Below are 20,913 nucleotides of genomic sequence, written 5' to 3'. Positions count from 1 at the left end.
ATATATATGTGTGTATTGTATGTGTATGTGTGTATGTGTGTGTATATGTATGTATATGTGTATGTATGTATTTGTATATGTATATATATGTATATGTATGTGTATATATATATGTATTTGTATTTGTGTGCGTATCTTCTACTTGCGTGTATATATATGTGTATATATATATTTGTATTTGTGTGCGTATCTTCTACATGTGTCTTTATGTGTGTGTGTATTTTTTTTGTGTGTATGTGTTTTATTCACTTATTATAAATATCTCCCTAATAATTTTATTAATTTATTATTATTTGATTAACTTACTGATATTCTTACCTATTTCTATATTATTAAAATAAACCTGTAACTTATAATTCATTAATTTATATTTTCCTTCTTTCTTAAATTAAAAAATTATTTATAAAATATTTTTCAATTTCCCCCCTCCCAGCTAATTTATATTTATATATATATATATGTATGTATGTATATGTATATATATATATATATGTATGTGTATGTGTGTGCATTTGTATGTATGTGTATTTGTATCTATATATATATATATTTATATATGTATATATGCGTGTATTTTTACGTATCTGTGTGTATGTGTGTGTACATGTGTGCATATATATATATGTATATGTTTATGTATATGTATGTATGTGTATATATGTATATATGTACTCAGGCATGTGCTCTTCCCCATTTACGTATGTGCATTTGCTGTACATATGTATGCGTGTGCTTGTATTTGTGTATGTGTGTTACTTATTACCATAAAAGTTTTTCCTTAATTTTATTAATCTATTATTTAAGTTACTTAATGAAGTTTCCACCTATTTTATTTTATTAAAATAAACCTGTAACGTATAATTTCTACCTGCCCGGCTAATTTATTTATTCATTTATATATATATATGTATGTGCGTGTGTATATGCATGTTTTTGTGTATGTATATATGTGTACGTATATGTATATATATATATGTATATATATATATGTATGTATATACATGTATATGTATGCATATGTGTTTATTTATTTTTATGTTTACGTATCTGTGGTTTTTGTATATATACTTAGGCATGTGTTATCCCCCCCATTGATGTGTCTCCGTACATTGTACAGGTGTGCGCGTGTATGTGTATTTATGTGTGTGTGTGTGTCTGTGCGTATTTTATTTACTTATCATTAACGATTATTTATTAATATTTTAATTTTTAATTCATTTTATTTACTTACTGATATTCTTACCTACCATTATACTTTCAAAATAAACCTGTAAAGTATAATTCATTAATTTATTTTTCCTTTTCTTTTTCTTTCCATTTTATAAACAATAAATATCTTTCAATCTCTCCCCGCCCGGCTAAATCACTTTAAACCCCATTTTCAACCCGTTCCTTCACTAACATTAACTCTCCAACCTGTTGCCATGGTGATCCTTTAAATTAACTGTTACTTAGGCCGTTATAAATAAGAGTATCGTCTTTTAATTTTAGACCATTATAAACTAAAAAAAAAACGTAATTAAGAATTTACACATAATTAATATTTAATTATAACCCCCTCTCTTATTGTATACACTCCTACTACTTTAAATTCCAACGTCCTCTCCCTACCACTCCCCCTTCTTTTCTAACTCCCCTTCATCTACGATTTTTCCATTCTTATTTGATTTTATAACTTAGTCTATCTATGAATCCTGACGATGCTAGTTGGATTTTTCCTCTTTGAGGATTTTCCTCTAGCTGAAACAATTTGTAAACTCATTCTGGACTCACAGTAATAGATTTCCTATATACTGCTCTGACTACACATTGAGCACTCTAGTCCGGTTTTTTCACTACTGGTAAATACATAAATAAATATATATGTATATATATATATATATATATATATATATATATATATATATATATATATATATATATATATGTATGTATATATAAGGCGAGATAAAGGTAATGTAGCTATATATGAATTTATTTGTCAGTTCAGTAAGGAAAACATCAATGGGAAGATGGATTATAAACGTGCTTTTCACTTCAGCGTTTCGAAGCTTAATGCTTCTCATCATAAGAGGAGAGAGGGTATAGAGAAACGTGACATCTAGCTTAAGTTACATTAGGATGGTAATGTTGTTTTGTAGGGGGTGCATATTAAAGAGAGTCAGAGAAGAGAGACAAGAAGACATTGATACAGTTCTGGGATGTTTCTTCTTAACTCATATAGCGAGGGTGATAGGGTGATAGATGCACAGTTCTTATATTCCTTATAACACATATAGAGATGAGGAGGAGGAGGAGGAGGAGGAGGATGAGAGATACATATTCTTGGGATAGTAACGCAATGTTCATAATAAGATGTTTAACACATTACCTTTTTGGGTGTTGAAAGATGACACGACACAGTTTTACAAAAACACAAACATGATTTTTTATTCATTGGACCGGATGATGATGACGTCAAGAATTCAAATTCGAGATCTACATAGTTTACTGTTCTTCCTTTCGCTTCCAAAGGACTCTCAACTCTCTCCCTGACTGACTAGCAGACTCAACTGTTCTGCCTCAACTACTGCGATCTGATAAACTCTACCTCCTATATTGAGAATCCCCTTTTTGCTATGACGTCCGAAGTGTGGTTCCAAAACCTGACTAACTCATGTGGCTAAGCACACGTCTTTCCAAACACACTTTTGACAACAAAGAATTCTCAAGTAACCTATTTTTTTTACCAAACCTGTTTTTTTACAATATATTTTTTATTTGTATTGTTCATTCTTTTTAGCTGACATTTTTTATATTCAGTTTCATAAAAGAATGGCAATTCTTTTTTACAAGATAAACAATATAATACAATATCTAACTATTTTATAATAGAATTTAACCATAGGCATTTTTAACAATCCGATTTCTAACATTCTATTTCTGAACCTTGCCTACAAGGTTCGAGTCTCGGCTTATCCTAATCTAATATTCACTTATCTAATGTTCTTATTTACATGGAAAGCGGAAGCCAGATTTTCAAAATGCGCGACCACGCGTCACCTATCCGGCTTCACAAAAACCCCGCAGTTAACAACATCATGTGGACTCTTCATCGAACTATCTCCCACTACATCATGTCGTGGAAGAAGAGAAGAAAAAAAATGATTGATAAAGGAGTCTTACTCCGAAATATATTTCTTTAAAAATAAACATCTGTTTATTTTATAAAAAAAAAAATTCGTGTTGCAGTTTTGGCTTCAAATGTCTTTATACATGTTTTATTCTATATATATATATATATATATATATATATATATATATATATATATATAAATCCGTATTCCTGTTTGTTTATTTGTTTGTTCGCTATTTGATTAATATATACAAAAGGCTGCTTACTTTACTCTTTCATTTATTTCTATATATAGTTTCATTCTTGCAAACTAGATACAATGAAGAGATCATGTCATTTGCATATGACATTAAGAAAAATCGATTTTATTAAATAGCGGTATCTTTATTAATGTTTCTATCGAGAGAATTGTTTTAAGTGTTCTATTTAAAATTGTTATTTAATAAATTTTAAACAATAATTATATTGATAATATATTTAATTTATTTGAAAGTATTATTCCAACATCGAATTTCTAAACAAAACTTTTAGAGTTATCTCCTCCTTATAATCTTCCGAACATTTCATTTGTTTATTGTTATTATTCTTTAAACAGCTATACAGAAATCGGTAAATTTTTCGATGTGACCCACTGACTCAGCGTCGTTTGATACCAAAAAAAAGATCTACTGCCCCCACCCCCTCTGAATTCCAAAATTTACACTTTTCTTTCTTTTTTCACGTTAATCTCATGGATTACAAACTTAACTTTCTAGCGTCGTTTAACCCCTAAAAAAAAATAAGACCTACATTTTTGGGCTTTAATACATTTAAACAGCCTTTGTAAATAATATGAAAGAAGAAAAGAAAGAAAATTTACATTTTAAAGTGGGGGATCACTTTTCTATATAAATTTAACGTAAAATGAGCACCCACTTTTTGACCACAAAGCGTTCAATGAGACATGGCAAAACATGATAAATACATTTCTTTTTAGGTGGGGGGACGGGAATTACATTTGAAACATAAAATAATGATAAATTTAATTAATTTTTATGACACCATTCTCTACTTTCACCTAACAATTTTATAAACAAAATGAATCCCAAAATATGACAAATTAAGTTGGGTTTTTTTGGGTTTTTTTGGATGGGGGAGAGTTTCATTAGAAACATAAACTGACGAAAAATTTAATTTAATTGATTTTGGAATTAATTTTTTGTAGATCTTAATTTTTTTAGGAGTTCTATCTACTTGCCTTTTTTTTTGCGATCTCACGGGCATTTGCTGCTATGAAAATGATTAGTATAGCAGGTGTGTTCCAAACGGAACTTCATGTCAACCCAGGCAACGCTGGGTGCCCATGCTAGTATACGGGGAGAGATTGCGCGTATAAGTAATGAAACTCAAATTCGCAGCAAGTTGTTTTTTCAAAATTCCTTCCTTAATTATTCTAACAACAAAACAAAATCCTTCCCTTTCATAGCAAGAAGATGTCTGTAATTTCGATGCAAATCTATTCATCTTTAAACGTGATCGTAAGTTATAAGTTGCAAGTGAAAAGACAAATTGATTTCTTCCTAGAGTGGATAAAACGCGGAATATTCAGTGTAGCTTATCGCCATATATATTTTATAACTTACTAACTAACTCTACCTACATATTGAGCACTTTTGAAGTAAATACTTAAATTTACGCATAAATCTATACTTTCGTATATTAATTTATGTGAGTAAATGAAGCAGTTATATATATATATATGTATATATATATATATATATATATATATATATATATATATATGGAAAAATATGCTTATTCAATTATATTTCATCACTTATTTATATATTTTTATAAAGCTCAATGTAACTACAGAGCATTTACAGATAAATGACAAAAAGTCTATGTTTCAAATTTTAAGATGTTGTCCATCATACCGTTTATTTCTTTCATCATGTAAAAATGGTTAATTCTTGTAATAATGATGTAAATTTTTAAGAAGAAAAAGAACTCATCAACAAAAAAAAATAAAAACTATGGTCATGTAGAATAAAAACGCAATGTTTCAGTCGCAAAGGAAACCAAAACAAAGAATGGGAAACAATTCCAACTCGCTTGTTCTTTGTAGTAACAACATTTATTTCCTCATTTCTACAGCTGTGACGTCACTCGCGTTATCTAGAACTGTAACATAGTGCATATGAGCGCGTGAGAAAAATAGCAGCAGCATCGAAGAATGGCTGGCTAGCGAAGAGATTAGCAGCTGCAGCAGTAGCGGAAAAATGCGCATATGCAAATTAGGAAGTGTGCGCGAGAAGAAAAAATGAAAAAAGAAAAAAAGGACCCCTCGTGCTCGAGAGAGAGAAAGAAAGTCGACGCCAAAGAAAACTGACGTGTGAAGTCGAGAACGAGAATGGGCCGACTGTGGCTGAAATGCCGCCAAAGGGAAGAAGAAAGATGTACACTGGCGAAATGGACGATGACAAGAATTTTAAGTGGTATGGAGACGGAAAAGTATCGGTAATAAAAACTTTTGTTAAAAAAAAAAGATGCCAACTCGGATTTTTATTTATTTATTTCCTCTTGTTTATATGTCACGTTACAGAATGTTCTCCCACGGGATCTCGATTATTATCTCGTCTTCCTCACGATCGTTCTTTTTCTCTTTTTATAGTAAGTTTTCCTCGGCAGGTACGTCACTTCGCATGCATTTAAATATGCGCATCCGCGCTATGTTTCAATCCGAACATTTAAAACATTTACATTTATTGATTGTCTTTGTTAACAGTTAAACGGAAAGAAGAGGTTCAGTGGAGTGGAATGAATCGATGTGTATGAACAGAAACAAAAGGCCAGGAAGTCCTGCTCAAGTAGAAAGGTTCATGTATGCATACCCTGTTGAAGTCAGGGTCTGACAGGGCAAAGGAATCGAAGACAAAGGAAAGAAAATAACTCCAATTCACTTGTTTTTTGTAACAACAACATTTATTTCCTCATTGGTACAGTCGTGACGTCAACCACGTGATCTAGAACGTTCTCCACGTTTCTCGTTAGATCTCGAACGTTCTCACGTGTCTTGCAAGATCTCGCACGTTCTCCACTTTCTCGTGAGATCTTGAACATTCTTCACGTCTCTAGCAAAGGAATGTGTCCATGAAGACAAAAGGTTGGAGAGTCCATGAATAAACGATGCGTACAATAAAAAGACAATTTCTCTCTCTTACATTTAAAATATTTTACATTTAAGAAGGGTTAGTCGTAAAATGAGTCCGTGTGTATGGACGGAGAAAAAGGGTTAGAAAGTCCTGCTCGATTCATTTTTTTTTGTTTTTTTTTTTTTGCGGACCTATTATCCTCATCTTCATAATTGTTGTTTCAACAAGTTTTGGCCGACTCATCCTCTGACCTTCTTCACGTGATTAACCGCGACAGGATAGGAATTCTGAGTCTCTTAACTGTATCCCCAGTAAACAAAAACAACTATGAAAATGAGGATAACAATCCGCAAATAAATAAATAAATAAATAAACAAATAAATAAATAAATAAACAAATAATTAAATATACAAATTACTCGTTTCAAAGGATTCCAATAAGAAATTATAATATAAGTATGTATTTATTTGCTTCCCCACTGAGCAAATTAGCCACAAGGCCGTTTTTTAATGGGGACCTCCTCGAGTAGAGAAAAGAGTTCATGTATGCGTACCGTATTGAAGTCAGGGTTTGGCAGGTAGCCATGCTGGATTATTTATCTCCTCGTTGAAGCCAACGGTCAAAGACGAGTAGGCTTTGTTGCGTTCCGAGAGAGAAGTTTAGGGATTGGTCCAAGTCACGTGAAGTGTGTTGTCAAAACCGAGAGTCTGAAAGGAAAGAGGAAGTTGCCGCACGTTTAATTTTCTTATTGACGTTCTTATCACGTGCTCAGCTCGCCTCAACTAATTGGTGGAGCTAAAAGCGAAGTTGACTGTTTGCACCAATTAGCGCTGTGCTTTTAAGCCAAAGTCAGATTCAAACCCTTAAACCTGCTGCCACTGTTAGCAATAAAAATATTCTTTCAATATAATTCACAAGCTAAAATAAAATAATAAAGCATAAATAAATAAAATAAAATGATTTGTCGCTTACGTTATTTTTTATGAATAAAAAAAAGCCCTTTTTTTTCGGTTAAAATTAAAACCTGTCTTTTGCTCTTGTATTAAACTAGCAGGGCGCCCAGCATTGCCCGGTCGTAAAATACGCTTAAATATGATATTTTGATTGATGCGGATTTCATATTTATTATTATATTATATTGGATACAATATATAGTAATGATTAAAAAAAAAAAAAAAGAAATGATTCGTGCGCCACTAGCGAGAATCGAACCCGAATTATTTTATCCTCTTTTATCCTTACTGTCTGAGCTGTGAAGACATGTTTACTGCAAGTATAAATCGTGTAGAATGGCTGCATGAATATAATTACATGGAATCCTTAACTAAAAATGTTCATCCCATAAGAAAACCGAAAAAAAAATCTAAGGGGGCATTAATTAAAATAAATGTTTAAAAGAATATACAAATTAGCTACAATTCCACAACCATATATAACAAAGTTGTATTTTCTTTTATAATTATATTATTTTATATTTATTTCTAAATAGGAAAAAGGGTTTTTAATATGAATATCAATACACAAAAACCTAAATTGGTATTCCATGTTGATTTTCTGTCCAGGGAACCCAGTGCATGTAGATCATGCCCTTGTAGTAAAAAAAATAGGATCGTCATTAGTTTTTGAATGGGTGTGTTCTGTCTGACCTTGGTGAGTCTGGGAACTCTGTCTCTTAGATTGTGGATCAAAGCAGTAGATCCAGCTTTTATTGTAGGTCACCAGAGCATCAAAAACTACGTGAAATTCTTTATTAGGCCAATCAACTGTGGTGTTCTGCCTTCCTTACTCCTCCCACACCTCTCATCATACCTCACAGAGTCTTTGTCTTCCTTGAATCTCTTATGCCACTCAAAAACTGATGCTTGATTTATGCAAAGCATTCTATACATTTCTGTGGCATTTTTCCAAGTTTAAAAAATATCGTTCTTCTAAAGTGTCCTTATGTTCAGATTGCATTTGTGAAATTCACCGGCAGTTCCAATAAGGATTTAGTAAGATGTATTCCAATTCCTTCTCTAGCTCTTCACTTGAACCGGGAATTATAAAAAAATTGATCAGTCATCTCATAAGATATATAGCAATAACATGCTAAATTTTCAAGAGTCTACAACAATTTTAAATACCGATACAAAAAAGTCTGGAAACTTATTGAAGGCAATTGGCAGCTACCCTGGCTGAAGTTTCGTATAAAATACATTGTTTGGCATTAATGGGATTCATATGACTAATGACTAAGATGCATAAATTTTACAATGTCTGTACAAAAAAAAGTCTGGAAATCTATTGAAGGCACTTGGTAATAATGTTTAATAGTGTTTAATGAAAAATGTTATTTAATGGAAAAGTTTAATGGTGTTTAATATTTAAGTTTTTTTAATAATAAACGATTGCTTAATGGGACATGTTAATGGTGTTTAATGTTTAATTCTGTTTAACGAAAAATATGTTATTTAACGGAAAAATGTAACGATGTATAATGTTTGATAGTGTTTAATATTTGATGATGTTTATTAATGAAAATAAAATTAAATTTAAATCGACTATGAAAGATGGCGTCGTTTTATTGATTTGCAAAAAAAATTATGATTAAAAATTTGCATATTTGCGCGACTACAACAAATATTTACCAAAATTTCACCAAATTTCCATTGAAATCGTTTGTTTTTATCTTCTTTTTTAAGAATTTAATTAATGAATGGAATAAAGCGAATAAAAATCTATTTCGCTGAAAGGCATAATTAAGAATGATAAGATTATTAAAGTCGACTTGATTAATGAACGTCAGAACGAGAGCAGAACCTTCCTTAAATGTCGATTCTAATCTTGCATCAAAATGTTCTGAACTTTGTTTTGCAAGAGAGCAGGCTAATCTATAAAACGAACAGGCGTTACCCGGGGTAAAAATTGTTGCTATTAAAACTTCTATCTTTCTACCTCCCCCTGTATCTTTATCTCATTCATCTTTCTGTCTCCTCAACCCTCTTTCCCTTCCATCAAATCCATTCCTCTTTGACTGGACATATACACGTACAACTCATTATTTTATATTGTAGATTCATCGAGTTTTTTTCTTTTTAAATAAATACATAAAATGGTTGAAAAACATTCCTCCTCTCAACGAAACCCGGCCCAGTTTACTCACAGATAATGAAAAAGCTTTTCTGTGCTGTGGATATTATTCATTTGGGCCAACACTGATCCAGAATATGCTAACTTTGTAGTTCTTTGTTTTGTAGTTTTTTTTCTTACTTTTAGCTGAGCATGCAAACATACAAACACACGGACAACAGTCATTTGTATTATAGATTATTTTGTCGGATTTTCAAAGTCAGACTCAAATAGCATTTAAGCTGAAAAATAAAACTTTGCTTCTAATTAGCCAATTCTCATTTGTTATTGCAATGTCATGTTATTGGCAATAAAATAAGACTTAGCTAAAATCTATTTTATAAAGTACTCTCTCCGGCCCGGACAACAGCTGAAATGTAACATCCCGTACTTTATATATATTTTTTAAATAAACTTAACCTAAGTATATTATTATAATTAGCGAATAGAAAAGGCGCCATATGAAGTCATTTAGTGAAAAAAGCAGAAAGTATATGGCAAGTAAGATATCCCAAGTGTCTGAAATGAATTAAAAAAAGATATTCACTCTGTTCCCATAATAAGGTATTTTCTTTCATACCGATTGATACGTTTTTCTTTTTTTTTTCTTTTTGTAAATATTCTAGTTTTAAATGTTTTCTTTTTTTCTTTTATATATAATTTTTTGCGCTGTTATTTTATATGAACATTAATATTAGCGTGAACACTAGTGAAATATATTTTTCTCCTCGTAATAGTTTTGATGGAATGTGTACACTTATTTTTTTAAATAATCACCTTAACATAAAACTCAACAAGGAGGATAACTCATTTAAAATTGAAAAATATATTAGACGTTGTCTACCATAAGTTAAAAAAATATGCATAACAGAAAAAAAAATTTTTTTTTAAGTAACTTAATTACATCCCGGGCAACACCGGATAGTAAAAAATAAAGATTATCTTTATTTTATTTTTTATTTATTTTTATTTATCTTAACAATTGCTGATTCTACTTCAGTTCCGGTAACCTTTCGTCATATAATTTTTTTTTTTTTTGTAAATAATAATGCTATTATTTAGTAAAGCCCTTATAAAAAGAGAGAAGGGTTTACTTGACTTATTATGTACAATCTAACAATTTAATAAAGAAAAGATACCGTAAAAAAACAATTTCAAACGAAGGAGTAACCGAAAGTGAAGTGAAAATATTAATCGTAAAGATAAAAAAAGGATAGAATTAAAATTTGTATTTAAATATTTTCGTGCGATAATTTTCAAGGGGTATAAAGCATAAATATTGAAGCAAATCCGTTACAGATATTTGAGGGGGTTTACTGGAAAAGGTAATTAAGAATGGCAGTAAAAATATGCTCCTCCCGTGATCACATATTTTTAGCAATAAAATCCCACACCTTCACTGTTGAGCTCCCTAAATTCCAGAAAGCTTTCTCCTCTAATAGTTTCTTCGCTCGAACAGCTAGACTTTGGAATTCTCTTCTTGCTACCTGTTTCCCTGGCTGTGCTGATACGCAGGCGTTTAAATTTAATGTAAACCAACATCTTGTTAATCTTTCACAAGCATACTTCCAAATAGAACTCCCCCCCCTTCGTCCAAGTAGTTAGGGGGTGAACGTGAATAAAAAAAAAGTAAGTATTGGGTTTGCTAATGAATAGCCGATAGTCACAATTTCTTGATGACATACGCTGTCCACTCTAGAAGGCAAGAGGACACATATTACACTACTCCCTACTAAAGGAGGAGGGAGTGTCTGAAAAGGAGGGAGTGTCTGAAAAGACGATGTCATGTTAAACGAACATATATCACATATATTTCCCCGAAACAAGGAGTAATGTCTGGCTGAGAAAGTAAAATTGGATTGTAGGAAGCATCATGACTTTTATTTACGATTCCATTTATTAGAGTCCTTGTATTTTAGAGAGAAATGAATAGACAAGGTGCGTTCAATAAGTTTCCATGCGATTTTCGTATGGGCACTTTAATTTATAGTACACATATGAAACGCTGCTCCCCTTCAAGGTAATCTTCTCCGGCTGCAATGCACTTATTGTACAGTTCCAACAACTTCTGGGACGCTCAATGGAAGGTTTTTTTTTGTTTTTTTTACAAGGTGGTCACCACTTATCAAGGCCCGGAAGCCACTCAGGGATAAAGGTTATTGCAAGTACAGTACGTTAGTGTGGAGATTTGATGAAGTGTTTACTTAAGGGGGCGGTTCATTAGGAATTTGTTAACGTTGGACTTGAAGACATTCAAGTTGTAGTCAGGTGGGAAGCAGGCAGACGGAACAGAGTTCCACAGGCGTGCAGTTCTAAGAAAGAAGATTTTTTCATAAAATCCATGTTTTGATTTAGGCACAGATAAAGAGTGAGGGAAATTTTTCACAGTGAATTCAGCTAGACGGGTGTTTTTCGTGAAAGATTGGCGAGGGGGACCAGAGATTGGAGTTCAGACGAGCACCTGCCATGGAAATAACGATAAAACAAGGATAGACTCGCAACGTCTCTTCTGTGGGAGAGAGGTTGCAGGGAAGAGAAAAGGAAGGGCATCCCCCACTAAGCCACGTCAAGGCAGGATAGGCTGTTTTTAGCAGCTCCTGCCCAGATATGGCAGCAGTATTCCATCCTTGGACGTACTTGGCTTTTATATAGATAGAGAATTGCATCAGTAGTGAGATATCTTCTGGAGCGGTAGAAGGATCCCACCATCTTTCCAGCGACCTTGGCAGCAGACTTGATGTACATGTTCCATTTCAGATCAGGAGTAAAGGACAAACCCAGAAGCTTGTCAAAACACGGGGCTTCTCCTAGACGAGAGCCATCCATTTCAATTGATGCCAGATGGGGATCAGAGCGTCCTTTTTGTGAGCGTGTCAATGACTCTCGTCAAAGTTCTTTTCGTCTCCTCAATTGTCTCATAACGACAGCCTCTAAGGTTTTCCTTGAGCTTAGGGAATAACCCAAAGTCACAGGGAGCAAGATCTGGGCTATAGGGAGGGTGAGGAACTGTCTTGATATGTTACAGGAAAAAGGGTTGTCCCTTTCCATGTAAATAAGAAGATTAGATAAGTAAAAATGGGATTAGGATAAGCCGAGATTCGAACCTTGTAAGCAAGGTTAAGAAATAGAATGTTAGAAATCAGATTGTTAAAAAGGTCTATTGTTAAATTCTATTATAAATAGTTAGATATTGTTTATATTGTTTATATTGTAAAAAGAATTGATTGTGAATTCATTACAGGACTGAGTATTAGAAATGTCAGCTAGAAAAATGAACAATACAAATTAAAAATATATTGTTAAAAAATAGGTTAGTTGAGAATTCTTTGTTGTCAAATGGGTGTTTGGAAAAACGTGTGCTTATTCACATGAATTTGTCACATTGAGAAACACACTTCTGACGTCATAGCAAAAGGCAGATTCTCAATATAGGAGCTAGAGTTAGTCAGATCAGGGCAGTTGGGACAGAACAGAAGCGAAGGAAAGAACATTAAATTATGTAGATCTCGAATTGTAACTTCTGACATTCGACCGGTCCAATGAATAAAGAATCATTCTTTGTGTTTTTGTAAAACTGTGTCGTGTCATCTTTCAACACCCAAAAAGGTAATGTGTTAAACATCTTATTATAAACATTGCGTTACTATCCCAAGAATATGTATCTCTCCTCCTCCTCCTCTCTATATGTATTATAAGAAATATAAGAACTGTGTATCTATCACCCTATCACCCTCGCTATATAAGTTAAGAAGAAACATCCCAGAACTGTATAAATGTCTTCTCTCTGTCTCTTCCTCATCATCGTTATATCCGTTATGTATTGTCCTCAGTACGAACCCCCACTATTCAACAAATATACCAGGTAAGATAATCAATTTGATAGAAAATGCAATGAGAACACGGAGACTTGAACTGACAGCTGATAAACAATGCATAACTGAAATCAAATTACAAATATGGATCTTATCACCATTACTGTTCATTATAGCCATGATGCTATTGTACAATATATTACGAAAATGACAAGCCGGATACCAGTTCACTAACACAGAAAAAAGAATGGACCACCTAATGTGCATGGATGATCCAAAACTGTTTGAAAAAAAAAAGACAGAACTAGAAACAATGATAAACAGGATCAGAATCTTCGCCCTATCACCCTCGCTATATGAGTTAAGAAGAAACATCCCAGAACTGTATCAATTTCTTCTTGTCTCTCTTTAATATGCACCTCCTACAAAACAACATTACCATCCTAATGTAACTTAAGCTAGATGTCACCCTCTCTCCTCTTATGATGAGAAGCATTAGGCTTCGAAACGCTGAAGTATAAAGCACGTTTATAATCCATCTTCCCATTGATGTTTTCCTTACTAGACTGACAAATAAATTCTTATATAGCTATATTACCTTTATCTCGCCTTATATATATAATATATATATATATATATATATATATATATATATATATATATATATATATAGTGAGTGTATGTGTGTGCATATATATATATAGATATATACTTGTTTGTCTCTGTGCAACTCTTTCTTAACTTATTTTGAATCCTTGAAGTGTCTTTTTTTCGAATCCTGTGAGGTAACGGTCTCGTACCGTGTCTCCAGGGGATTCGTTTGTGATTCTATCTTAAAACTGTTGCAAGCCTTAAACTATGTAGATCTCGAATTTGAATTCCTGACGTCATCATCATTCGACCGGTCCAATGAATAAAGAATCATCTTTGTGTTTTTGTAAAACTGTTGTAGTGTGTCATCTTTCAACACCCAAAAGGTAATGTGTTAAACATCTTATTATGAACATTGCGTAACTATCTCAAGAATATGTATCTCTCGTCGTCGTCGTCCTCCTCCTCCTCTCTATATGTGTTATAAGAAATATAAGAACTGTGTATCCATCACCTTATCACCCTCAGTATATATATGAAGTCCCAAACATCTCTGAACAGAACTGTATATGTATAAATGTCTCCCTCTCTGTCTCTCCCTCATCATCGTTATATTCGTGTAGTATATGGCCCCAATATCAATCTCCCGTCATATCTCTTTAATATGAAACGCTACTATACAACAGATGCCCATCTTGGTCCAATACTCTATGACAAGGATGTAGTACCCTTGGGACAAACTCCACACAAATCTTTAACATCTTCAGTTCTTCGCGAATAATTGTGTGTACAGTTCCCACACTGACACCGAACTGTGCACTTATTGCCCTTATTCATGAAATTCGTTATTTGGCTAATCAACTCTGATGTTTTGACTTCTTTTATCCTCCCACACCTCTCATAATCTCTCACTGACTCCCTACCTTCCTCTAATCTCTTATGCTACTCAAAAACTGATGCTCGATTCATGCAAGATTGTCCAAAAGCAGTCTGAAGCATTCCATGCGTTTCTGTGTCATTTTTCCAAGTTTAAAACAGAATTTTATTGCATATCGTTTTTCTAAAATGTCAGATTGCATTTTTGAAATTCAGCAGCTGTGACAATCAGACTTTAGTAAAGTGTATTCCAATTCCTGTTGTGGCTGTTCGTTTGAACCTGAAATCATAAAAATTGGTCAGTCATCTCATAAGATGTATAGAAAAAACATGCTAAATTTTCAAGAGTCTACGACAATTTTTAATGCCTCTGGAAACTTATTGAAGGCAGCTACCCTGGCTGAAGTTTCGTATAAAATAACATTTGGGGGGGGGGCATTAACGGGATTCATATGACGAATCGCTAAGATGCATAAAGATTTCACCGACTCGTTTTGTTTGCACGGTCATTTTTAATCATCTCCGAAAACAATGAATATTTCCATCCATTTATATTTTTTGCTTTTCGTTGCTTGTTTTTTTATTTATTTATTTCTTGTTGTTTTGCCAAAAGGGAAAATATGAAGTATGAAGGATTCGCGGGAGAAAAAGGATCGTCTCATTTATCAATCCTTTCTTCGTCTTGGAATATCGCTGACTTCTTCCCATTTTTGCTAAATTCATTTCATCTAATCAGAAATCCTGCGATGGAAAACGATTTTCTTGCAACACAATATATATATATGTGTGTGTGTGGGTGTGTGTGTGTGTAAATATATATATGTATATATATATGTACATATATGTACACACACACACACATATATATATATATATATATATATATATATATATATATATATATATATATATATATATATATTCGCTTGTCTTGCTCCATGGGTAAAGTTCACGTTGCCAGCAGAGGATGGTTGGTTTATTTCAGTGGCAAGGAATAAACACTTCGTGGCGCCAGAGATGAAGATCTACAAGGATCGGTCCAAAGGTAAAACCTATTTTTAAACTAAAAAGGTAAAGCGTTGAAGGGCTACAAACACAGGATTGATACCATTAAAACGAGCGACCTTTTGTGCTATAGAATTTATTTTTCTACATAGTCACCACCATTCTCAATGCATGCCTTCCAGCCTCTTTTGATGACTCGGTCGTAGAAATTTGGAGCGCTTTTGTCACGCACTTCTCTGTCGCCACTCTGAAATCGACGAACTCGTCTCCTAACTGTCCTGGCATCAATTGCATCGGCTTCGAAAATGTTCAACAATGTTAATAGGTCAAATATTTTCTGCGTGGAGGAATTCAATGACGCATATCAGCTTCTGACGCACGTCCATGGCAGGGTTGCTTTCTTTTCTTAAAGTCTCATACCGTCAATATCTGCAACAGAGAAATGAAACCTTCACGTATGAATACATACAGTCAGTCGTCATAACAATGCAATTTGAAATCTTCTCTGATCCATTTTGGTGGAATAAAAAATAGGAGGCATTATTTTTGTAACGTATAGTATATTTTAAAAATTAAACAGTTTTTTTTTAAAAAAAAAAAAGCAAACGCTTCTTTAACTATTAATACAAAATATCATTCATTTTCTATTCGCTGTAAAACTCGGTTGCGGATGGAAAACCATGTTGACATTGATTTACGTCTTTCTTTCTTATCCTTTTTTTTACATGGAAGTCACCACTTATCAAGGCCCGGAAGCCACTCGGGGATAAGGGTTATTACGTGTACAGTGATCAATGGGATAACATCGTATTAGTATTGGAGATTTTATAAAGTGTCTTACTTAAGGGGGTGTTCATCAGGAATTTGTTTATGTTGGACTTGAAGATATCCTAATTGTAGTCAGGTGGGAAACAGGCAAACGGAAGAGAGTTCCACTGGCGTGCACTTCTAAAAAAGTTTTGACAGTGGTTTCAGCTAGACGGGTGTTTATCGTGAAAGATTGGTGAGGGGGGACCAGGGATTGGAGCTCAGATGAGTACTTGCCATGAAAGTAACGATAAAACAAAGACGGGCTCGCAACGTCTCTTCTGTGGGAGAGAGGTTGCAGGGTAGAGAAAAGGGCATCCCCCACTAAGCCACGATGTCTATTTTGTACTCTGTCAAGGTTGGGTAGGCTGTTTTTAGCAGCTCCTGCCCAGATGTGGCAGCAGTACTCCATCCTTGGACGTACTTGGACAAACTTCACGCAAATCTTCTGAATCTTCAGTTCCTCGATAATAATTGTGCTTTAGTAAGGTGTATTCCAATTCCTGCAGTAGCTGTTCATTGGAACCTGAAATCATAAAAAATTGGTCAGTCATACTGGATTTTCAAGAGTCTATGACAATTTTAAATCCCTGTATAAAAAAGTCTAGAAACTTGTTGAAGGCACCTCGTAGTTTTTAAAGTTTTATTTTAACAGAATAAAGATAAAAAAAACTGAGATGAGTGTGTACGAGATAGAGAGAGTGGAGAGTGGAGAACCCAGATACATCCTGAGATGGAGTTCTGATACTACATCTATGGATGGGGCTACTCAGAAGCTATACACGAATTTCGGCCAATCTCACATCTTAAAAGTAAAACAGGAATATTTTTCACAGTAATAAAACCCATAATAATATAACCAATAATAATATAACCAATAATAATATGACTAATAATAATATTACCAATAATATTATAACCAATAATAATATAACCAATAATAATATAACCTATAAACAAATAACCAATAATAATATAACCAATAATAATATAACAAAATTATAATATAACCAACTAATAATATAACCAATAATAATATAACCAAATAATAATATAACTAATAATAATATTACCAATAATAATATAACCAATAATTATATAACCAATGATAATATAACCAATAATAATATGACTAATAATAATATTACCATTAATATTATAACCAAATAATAATATAACCAATAATAATATAACCAATAATAATATAACCAATAATAATATAACTAATAATAATATTACCAATAATATTATAACCAAATAATAATATAACCAATAATAATATAACCAATAATAATATAACCAAATAATAATATAACCAATAATAATATAACCAATAATAATATAACCAATAATAATATAACCAAATTATAATATAACCAAATAATAATATAACCAGTAATAATATTACCAAATAATAATATAACTAATAATAATATTACCAATAATATTATAACAAATAATTATATAACCAATAATAATCTAACCATTAATAATATAATCAATAATAATATAACCAATAATAATATAACCAATAATTATATAACCAATAATAATATAACCAATAATAATATAACCAAATAATAATATAACCAATAATAATATAACCAATAATTATATAACCAATAATAATATAACCAATAATAATATAACCAATAATGATATAATCAAATAATAATATAACCAAATAATAATATAACCAATAATAATATAACCAAATAATAATATAACCATTAATAATATAACCAATAATAATATAACTAATAATAATATAACCAATAATAATATAACCAATAATAATATAACTAATAATGATATAACCAATAATAATATAACCAATAATAATATAACTAATAATAATATAACCAAATAATAATAATATAATCAAATAATAATATAACCAAATAATAATATAACCAAATATAATATAACCAAATAATAATATAACCAAATATAATATAACCAATAATAATATAACTAATAATAATATAGCAAATAATAATATAACCAATAATAATATAACTAATAATGATATAACCAATAATAATATAACCAATAATAATATAACCAATAATAATATAACCAAATAATAATAATATAACTAATAATAATATAACCAATGATAATATAACCAAATAATTATAATATAACCAATAATAATATAACCAAATAATAATATTACCAATAATGATATAACCAATAATAATATAACTAATAATAATATAACCAGTAATAATATAACCAGTAATAATATAACCAAATAATAATATAACCAATAATAATATAACCAATAATAATATAACCAAATTATAATATAACCAAATAATAATATAACCAATAATAATATAACCAATAATAATATAACCTATTAAAATATAACCAATAATAATATAACCAATAATACTACAACGAAATACCTACTATCGAACGACTATATCGATATTTATGTAAAAAGTGGTGTCCATAAAATAGCAAGTTATGTAAAGCATGACAGCATGATATGGGAGCATATCAAATAGTTCGATTTGGCTAATGCATATCGATCAGTGCCTCATCAAATTATTCAGTTACCTTTTCAGATTCACCATATCCAAGAAAAACGTATTTCAATGAGTTTCATATGAGGTGTACACAAATAACTAATAATACAAACTGGATGAGATGATGGGAATTGCAATGGGATTTACAATCTTACCTATACATTTCGTTTTAGCGATGCAGAAAATTCTCAAGGCAGCAAAAAGCAATGTAAACCTTACTGCATCAGGGCGGAATGCGAAATGCCTAGATAGAGTACAGAACTAACTTCGAAATCTAGTGAGTGATGCCCTTTTCTTCTTCCTATTACCTTTTTCTCACAGATTATCCTTACTTCATAGCAGGTGCTCGACTGAGCTTCAATCTAGAGTCCCCTCCATAAGACACACAAAACATGCGAACTGTTTGGTGGTCAGCGACCGGTCTCATCTATTACAGTTTTTTATGTGCCTAGGAGTGTTCTTACATAGGTTATGTATCGGAATGCGTCTGATAAGTATCGAAAATCGAAAAATTCTGATTAAAAAAGGAAGTTTGATTTTAACCAAAGTGAACATTTTTATACAACTTAATGTTACAAGTGTATTTCTGAAGTTTTATCACCGCACAAACAGAAAGGTCTAACCTATAAGATCAATAGTAGATTGATTTATAAGACAGGTGCTCGTTTGAAATGAATGTCATTTTTAGGACACATTTGAACCATGATACCTGACATTTGCATTTTAAACTAAACCGATCCTGCAGAAGTTGAACGAATTGGGCTTCGAAACTCTGCCTCATTCGCCATACTCTCTCGACCTTTCACCTATCGACTACCACTGTTTAAAGCATTTCGACAACTTTCTGCGTGAAAAATGCTTCAAAAACCTAAACGATATCAAAAACGCATTCAGCGACTTCATCGCCACCAGAACACAAGATTTTTACATTACTGGCATAAATACACTTGTTTTGCTTTGGCGAATATGTGTTGATTCTGATGATGCTAATTTCGATAAATAAATTTTTGTTTGAGCCGAGATATGTTCATCTGACTTTAAAAGTTAAAAACCAAAAGAACTTTTTTGTCAACTTGATATGCATAACTTTTATAAACAAAGTTTTTTTTTTTTTCTAAGAATCTCTCTCGTTTGTGAAACACAATAACGCAGGGATGATTCCCAGTTGACTACATCATGATCATTTTCATATCCAGTGTTAACATATCATTCCATACAACATACTGAAAGATTCTTCTATAGAAAGAATTGAATCCTCTCCGTTATCACTATTGTTAGAATATAAACAAATGTAACAAGATTCATTCATAAATGATATATATGTATTCTGTTTACAGCAGCGGAGGATAGATCATCGGATGCCAGTGACATCCAGATTTCAAATCTCAGGATAGATATGCACGCTACATCCAGCCACACTGATGAGTCGTTAAACTACGAAACAGCTGTCGGTGGATGACTATAGATACACACATACACTTTTTAAAATATTTTCTATCAATATTTATTCACCTTTCTTTTGCCCGGGGGTGTGTTTTATTTTTTTAATCTAAGCCGACTGACTATAAATATGTATTCATAACAGAGAGCGACTTCAAAAAGATAAAAATAAATATTCTCTGACGGATATTGCCTTTTTAAAATAGGAAGTCCAAAATAGCATTTTTTTTTCCTTTTGTTTGCTATTTCTTCCCTCTTCCCGGCCTTATTTTGAGCGCAGAAAGTTTACAATTCTTAACTACGAAAATGAAATTCAAGTGTATCAAAAGTATTTTCGTTTGATTTATTTTCTCGCATTAAAAAAAGTAACCATCGTGTATAAATTTTCTGTTTTATTTTTTATGCTCCCCCTCTCCTGGACAAACTTTCATAAAAAAGCACTCATTTACATACAGCCACTATCAAGAATTTTTCCTATTTTCTATATG

This window comes from Euprymna scolopes, chromosome 28 (genome assembly GCF_053919585.1).
Source record: "Euprymna scolopes isolate OS-2025 chromosome 28, ASM5391958v1, whole genome shotgun sequence".
Taxonomy (NCBI): Eukaryota; Metazoa; Mollusca; class Cephalopoda; order Sepiida; family Sepiolidae; genus Euprymna; species Euprymna scolopes.
Note: the sequence above shows the minus strand (reverse complement) of the source record.